Source organism: Balaenoptera musculus, chromosome 5 (assembly GCF_009873245.2).
Source record: "Balaenoptera musculus isolate JJ_BM4_2016_0621 chromosome 5, mBalMus1.pri.v3, whole genome shotgun sequence".
NCBI lineage: Eukaryota > Metazoa > Chordata > Mammalia > Artiodactyla > Balaenopteridae > Balaenoptera > Balaenoptera musculus.
Window position 1 is genome coordinate 93,973,539 of NC_045789.1, and position 7,059 is coordinate 93,980,597.

Sequence of the window (7,059 nt, forward strand, 5' to 3'; positions counted from 1 at the left end):
CTTCTTGTGATTACCTTGAGCACACCTAGATAATACAGGATAATATCTTGATCTTTAAGTAAGTAAAGATTAGTAAAATTAATTACATTTGCAACTTAATTGTCCATTGCCTTGTAACCCAACATATTCAGAGGATCTAGGGATTAGGAAACAAACATCTTTGGGGAATCCTAATTCTTCCTACCACAATGGTTTGACCAAGAACTTCTGGGTTCCCTTCTCTTGGATATGAATTTCAACTGGTTTTGGCAGAATCTCAAGTACTCCGGTATAACCACCAGCAAAGGTAGTTATAGAGATGTAGAGCATGGTATATGAGTCAGGTAAAAGAGTCCCTGTCTGGATCATGAAGTGAAGAGGAGTTAAACTTATCTTGATACTATCTTGAACTATTTACCTTTTTTCATTCCTGAACCCTTAGCAAAGCCTTGTCTTCCTTCTTCCTCATAGTACTGGTCAAGTTTGCAGTTAGTAAGAGAACAGTTATGAGTCCAAATTTGGGCCTTAAGAAGAAAGCAGCACCTTGATGCCTAAGTGGTATTTATTTACCAAGGAATAGGTCATTCTTGGGGAATAATCTTTGAGACTATGAGTACCAACATTCATCTACAAGTGCCATTGTTTGTCTCTTGTTGTTATTGGAGAAGGTTGGCTTGATTTTTATTATGGCATCTTTCTTTACATGGAGTAGTACAAAAATTAGGCAAATGTGATTTAAAAAATAACTAACTTAGTATAGAAAGCCCCATGAAGCAATGATTTCAAAGTACCATGAAGTAAGGGTAAAGAAGCTTTGTGGCAAGAAAGATACTCAGTGTGGACATTTCTAATGTTTCTCTTTTCAGCTCTATTCATGGATATACTTACCTGATGCACTGACATGACTATCATGGTCATTGGGTCATTGTTCCCAATTCCTCACTTGATTCCCTATATTTGAATTGTGTATCCATGTCCTTTGTCATACGACTATGTAGTACTTCCTGGTGTGACAGAATGTGTGTTGCTGTCCTGTTGATGTTGGACTTGGCCATTTTACTTACTTTCACTGATGGCATGTGGATGGGATTTGCAGTATGTGGGATATGTACCTACACTTTAAGAGGCCCTGCATGTTTCTGATTATTTTCCTGGCTTCTGGACTTTCCATGAGACATATGTGCTCCAGCTAGCCTCTGGTCTAAAGAGAGTGAATGACATATGGAACAGACCTGAGCTCCACCCACACCCTGCAGCTCATCCCTTGCAGACATGTAGTCATACGAGCAAAAAAGAAAAAGTTTGTTTCATTAGTCACTGGGATTTTGAGGTTATTTGTTACGAACTATTATGAAAGGCCATATTCAATTGCTACAGTATCCAAAATTGTACAGAAAATTTTTGTTGACTGTATCATCTTGTTCTCAGTTACAAAAATCTAAATGAATCAATCTTGACTGCACTGTTTTCCTCAACTTCCATATATAATCAGTCAACCAGGTCCAATAAATTATCCCTATTCAATTTCTCCATAACTTTCGTTTACTCACTAATCATATGCCACTGCTTTAGTTCACGTCAGCATTATTTCTCTCCTCGGTAATAAGAGAGGTAACAGCACCAGCATCTTAGATGCCTCCATCGCAAGCTTTCCAATCCATTCTTCACAATGATCTAGAGTAACTTTCGTAAAATAAGAGTCTAAGACTGCCAGACTTCGGAATAGAATATGTAACTGTCTCTCTATTCCCAATACAATGAAGGGCAAATGCGTTGTGATGGCATGCTCAGCCCTTCATCATCTGATTTCTGCTTATCTGACTACCATGTCATTCTCCCACCTATATTCTATGCCTGATATAAGTCCCTCAGAAGTCCAATCTGAAGTGTCTTTATATGTCATATATTAGTCTCAGTTTGGTCTTCTTTTTTAAAGACAAAATTTCTTTGTTAGGAATGAACTGACTTCATGTTTTAATAAACAATTTGGCATGCTCTAAGACTCAGAGCTAACAGAAGTCCTTACATTAGTAAAATATTTCCTGACTTTCTCTCTCCAGGCAAAATCTGATGATCCATTCTTGGCTCTTATAAACCCTTGCACAGACCATGACTACAGCACTTATATTATTGTATTAGAACAGAGAGCATATCTATAGCCACTATAAAATAGTGAGCTGTTATTCTTTATGATCCTAGTCACATAAACAGTGTCTAATAGGTTGCTTTATGTATTCATTTTCTCATTCATTAAAAAAATACGAATGAGGACTCTGTCTAATAGGTGATGCTTTAGTCACTGGGAATAAAGAGTGAATGAAATGAACAACATATTTCTACTACTTCTGTAACTACAGTGTGCAAGCACAGTATTAAACATATTACATGTATTACCTGATTTACTTCTCTTAAACATTCTGAAAATTATATAGCATCCTTAGTCCACATGTAAAGACACTAAAACTCAGAGTCGTACTCCCTTTGGCAACACATACACTAAAATTGGAACAATACAGAGAAGATTAACATGGCCCCTGTGCAAGGATGACAGGCAAATTTGTGAAGCGTTCCATATTTTTACTGTCATACGAGTGAAGTAAGTCACAAAGATAAAAACAAATATTGTATATTAACGCATGTATGTGGAATCTGAAAAAATTGGTATAGATGATCTTATTTACAAAGCAGAAATAGAGACACAGACATAGAGAACAAACATATGGATACCAAGGGGGAAAGGAGGTGGGGGGATGAATTGGGAGATTGGAATTGACATATATACACTATTGATACTATGTATAAAATAGATAACTAATGAGAACCTACTGCGTAGCTCAGGAAACTCTAGTCAGTGCTCTCTGGTGACCTAAATGAGAAGGACATCCACAAAAGAGGGGATATATGTATACATACAGCTAATTCACTTTGCTGTACAGTATAAACTAACACAATATTGTAAAACAACTATACTCCAATAAAATAAATAAATAAATAAAAACTTGAGTCTAAGAAGTAGCTAGTGATGTGATTCCTCCTTTTTTTTTTTTTTTCTCACCTAGTGTGAGCTGGTAATTGAGTTTTGTGGATGCTACAGTGACTGTGAAAGACACATTTCAATTATTTGTTGCTGTGATACAACTCTAGGACACAGGGACTTAAACAGCCATTTTACCTTTACTCTCAATTTTGTGGGAAAGGAATTTGGATGGTTCATCTCTGATGCACATGGTGATAGTTATGGCTGGACGATACACTTCCAAATGGCTTCATCTCTCATGCTTGTTGCCTTGGTTCACCTTGCCAGCTCTCCTCTCCTCTCCTCTTTTTTCCTCTCCCTGCCTCTCTCTCTTTTTCATTCCTTCTTCCCCTCTTACCCCCAGCCCTCTTTCTCATCATCTCTCCCTACTCTCATTCTCTTCCTCTGAGGTTTCTCAAACTCTAGGTCTCTCCCCACTGCTTGAACTTTTCAAAGCATGGTCATTTCTGACCATGTAAATCATGTAAAACTGATTTCTTTCTACCAGGCATATCTCAACTTCAATGTTAAAACCTCAGAGAAGTCTTCCATGAACAACTAATCTAGGATAAGTCATCCACTATCAATTTTTTCACCCAGTATGAGTTCTCTGCCAAACATTAATCAATATCTTATATGTTTATTTATTTATTCCCCATAATTCCCATTTATTTATTCACTCATGTATTCAATAAATATTTATTGAGCACATACATATATCAACAGCTATTATAGATGTTTAGCAAACATCAGTAGGAAAAAAAAAGAAAAGCCATTGAGATTCCTGATGGCATGGAATGTGTACTCCATAAGAGCAGGAATCTAGCCTGTCTTCCTCACCATTGTATATTCAGAGACTAGAAACATGCCTGACATGTAATATATGCTCAATAAACATTTTTGATTGACCAAATGAGCAAGAGTGGGGCTGTTATAAAAAGGAACAGGAGGAATCTTAGAGTAGTATGAGAGACACAACTGGGGGAACTCATTATCATTGAAGATCATGGGAGAGTTCCTTGCAGAGGTGATATTTAAGCTGAGAATCAGAAGATGAGTTAATTTAGTGACAATAGCAACATCAGTGGAGGCAGGACTTTCACCAGAGTGATCTACATCCCAGTGATAGAAATTAGATCTGAGATTCAAAGAAAAGTGGAGATAATGGGAAGGAATATGCCAATTTTCTCTTGGGGGGATTGAAGCTAGGATTTATATTAATTTTATAGTAATTTTGAACTCTTAGCTCTTGAAACCATATATTATAATTATATACATAGAAAGATGGTTTTTGTAACCTCCAGAGTACATTGACTTTTCAATGGTTGCTCTTGAAATTGATGCTCCCAAGTGCTAAACTTGTTTTTGAATTAAATTGAATATTTATTTCAAATTAAATATCTAGTAATCCTCTTTTAATCATAGATTCAAGATGTATTGGAATTTTACTTAGGTAAATATTATTATCTGGAGGGTATGTGTTTCAAGCCCCTCTTTACCACCAAGCTTCTTTCATCAATTACTGTCTATTCACAGCTTCTTTATTTAATTCTCATAAGTCCTGCAAAGTCTCACTGATTCTAAGACTTCAACTTCCACCGTGATTTTGGGATATGTCCTGTTTTAAAGATATGAAATTACTCCTACTCTGCTCTTTCAGGGTGATAGGGGAAAATGATGTTTCAAGATTTATCCCCTTTTGGTTTTGCCTCACATAACATCTCACTACAGTAACTTTCAGTTTCAGAAATAAGTTCATCTATAAATAACAAAGCCACAAGGAAATATATAACATTTATAAATTTGATATGTACTCAAACATTGAGATATGTTCATGAGAACGTTAATTCTTCCTAGAATAATACACAAATCAAAAATTAAAACCAGAAGTGTAAACAAAATAAAACCATATGTTATGATGTGTGATCTCACCAGACCTGTGCCCCTTATACCATTAGGTGGAGTCACTAAACCCATTCTCCCGATGTTTCATTTTATAACAAGGGTCTTATATTAAGGTAGCACTGGACTCTTACTGACCCCTCACTCCCATGGAAGATAGTGATCTAGAAATTTAGGGAGTAGAAACTAGGTAGGCAGAGCTCAACCTACTACCCATTCAGTTTTAGTCTGGCCTCCAAGAAGCTTGTATTCTGGCCCATTTTTGTCCCCAGTGGTTAAGTTTATTGGTAAAGGCTCCTTCCATGTGGAGGAAGCAGTGCTACCTGTGACAAGGTGAGCCCTGGTCCTGGGGAGCAGCCTTTTGTTATCACACAGTAAGCTGTGCTCTCCATCAATTATATGAGTTATATTTTTATCTCCATAGGTTAAACTTCTTTATATATCTCTTAGCTGGTTCAGAATTTGAGTGGGAGATAGGAGACCCTTCAGATGTTAATATTGTAGGAACAATGTAGGAAGTAAATGGGAGTATATGTTACAAAATTGCACAGAACTGGGCTCCTTGTTCTTTTTTTGCCATTAAAAATTTTTTTGTTCTTAGGTAAATCATTTAAACTCCCTGAAACTCTGTTTTCAATCATTAAACTGAGGGGAATGGACTATATTAATGTTTTTCAGACCCTAAAGTACCTACCATCCCCAGATAGGTAGAAGAGGGCTCAGTGGAGGAGAAGCAACTTTGGAGTTCCCACATCTACTTTATCAAGGTCAGCTCTATTTCTAGAAAATATTGAGCTTCCCAGTAAGACTTTGCAATGAAATATTTGAAAACAATTCCATTACATGATTTCTGTTATTTCTTCCATTTCTGACACAGTGTTGCTGCATGTAAAATGACCAGGCAATGACTTGGTATAACAGGAATTATGCAGGCTTGGACACAAAGATTGGCCTAAGTTTGGATCTTGACTCTAACATACAAAATGACATCGAACAAGATGCACAACAGAGTTCTTGGATGGATGGATGGATAGATAGATAGATAGATAGATAGATAGATAGATAGATAGATAGATAGATAGATAGATGATAGATAGATAGACAGATATGCCATTGTTATTGTATGTGGGGAATTCCTGAAACCACAGAGAGTATTCAATAATTGCTAAGGCATTCTTACTCTCTCCCTTTCCATCTTTCAAAGGGAAAGCCTTTCAATAATAACATGAAATATTTATATGATGCTTTAAACCATTTTTACACATGCCTTGTCTCATTTGAGTCGTATGAGTCTCTAGTATAAGTCTACATTAATTTCCTCCTTTTTAAAGTGAGTAAACTATCTCAGCATTCTGCTCAGGGTCATGCAGCTACTAAATGGCAGGCTTAGGGTTTGAACCTGGTCTCTCCAATGTTGAATCTGTCCTAGTGCCCGTGGACTAATAAGCCAGCTCTGAATGAGCCATAACATATTCAGTTTCACCTATTCTCATCACTTTTTCTGGTTCAACTCACCGATGCGACTCCTGTAAAATGAAATTGGCAATTGTTTATGGCACTGGCAGTGGGTTGTTATGTCAGCTCATCTACTGAGGCAGTCATTGTGAAATAACATGTGCGGTGACCCCTCAGTGTGAAGACTAGCACCTATGTCATACTTGTCATTGTTCAGCATTAATATCTGCCCTGCTACTCCTTAAATACACTTTCCAAGTATCCACCTCAAGGTATTTGCTCTCAAAGCGACTGGACTTCCAAGTTTGAAAAAATTGTATACTGATAAACATGACTTCTGATGTTTAAACACGATGCTTGATTTTTCATTCCAGGTAAAATACTACTGAAAACAAATAGCATTTCAAACAAGTGTTTTGGATAGCCAAGCTGTTGTTATCTCTTAAAGGATGCTGTGTTGAGACAATCTTTGTTGACGTGGTTACGATAAACCAAATTCCACAGAAAATATAACCCAATTCTACCATTTTTTCCCAATTTCTGCCCATGTAACAGTAACTATTTTCTAGGTTAAAAAGCAAAGCAAGCAATGGAGCTTTGCCTTCTGTAATGATATTTTTACTGCAGGCCTGCTATGAATACAGTTCCTAAAGTTTCTTTGAACTTATCCCAAATTCCAACTAATTCCCTCACCCTTCTGACTCTTT

General features: G+C 36.7%; 1 non-coding gene across 1 annotated transcript; it reads left to right on the plus strand.

Annotated features, from left to right (window-relative positions):
* Positions 1 to 2,451: 2,451 nt before the first annotated feature.
* Positions 2,452 to 2,558, plus strand: LOC118896249. Its single transcript, XR_005020155.1, has one exon. It is a non-coding gene; the product is annotated as a U6 spliceosomal RNA (small nuclear RNA).
* The last annotated feature ends 4,501 nt before the right edge of the window (positions 2,559 to 7,059 follow it).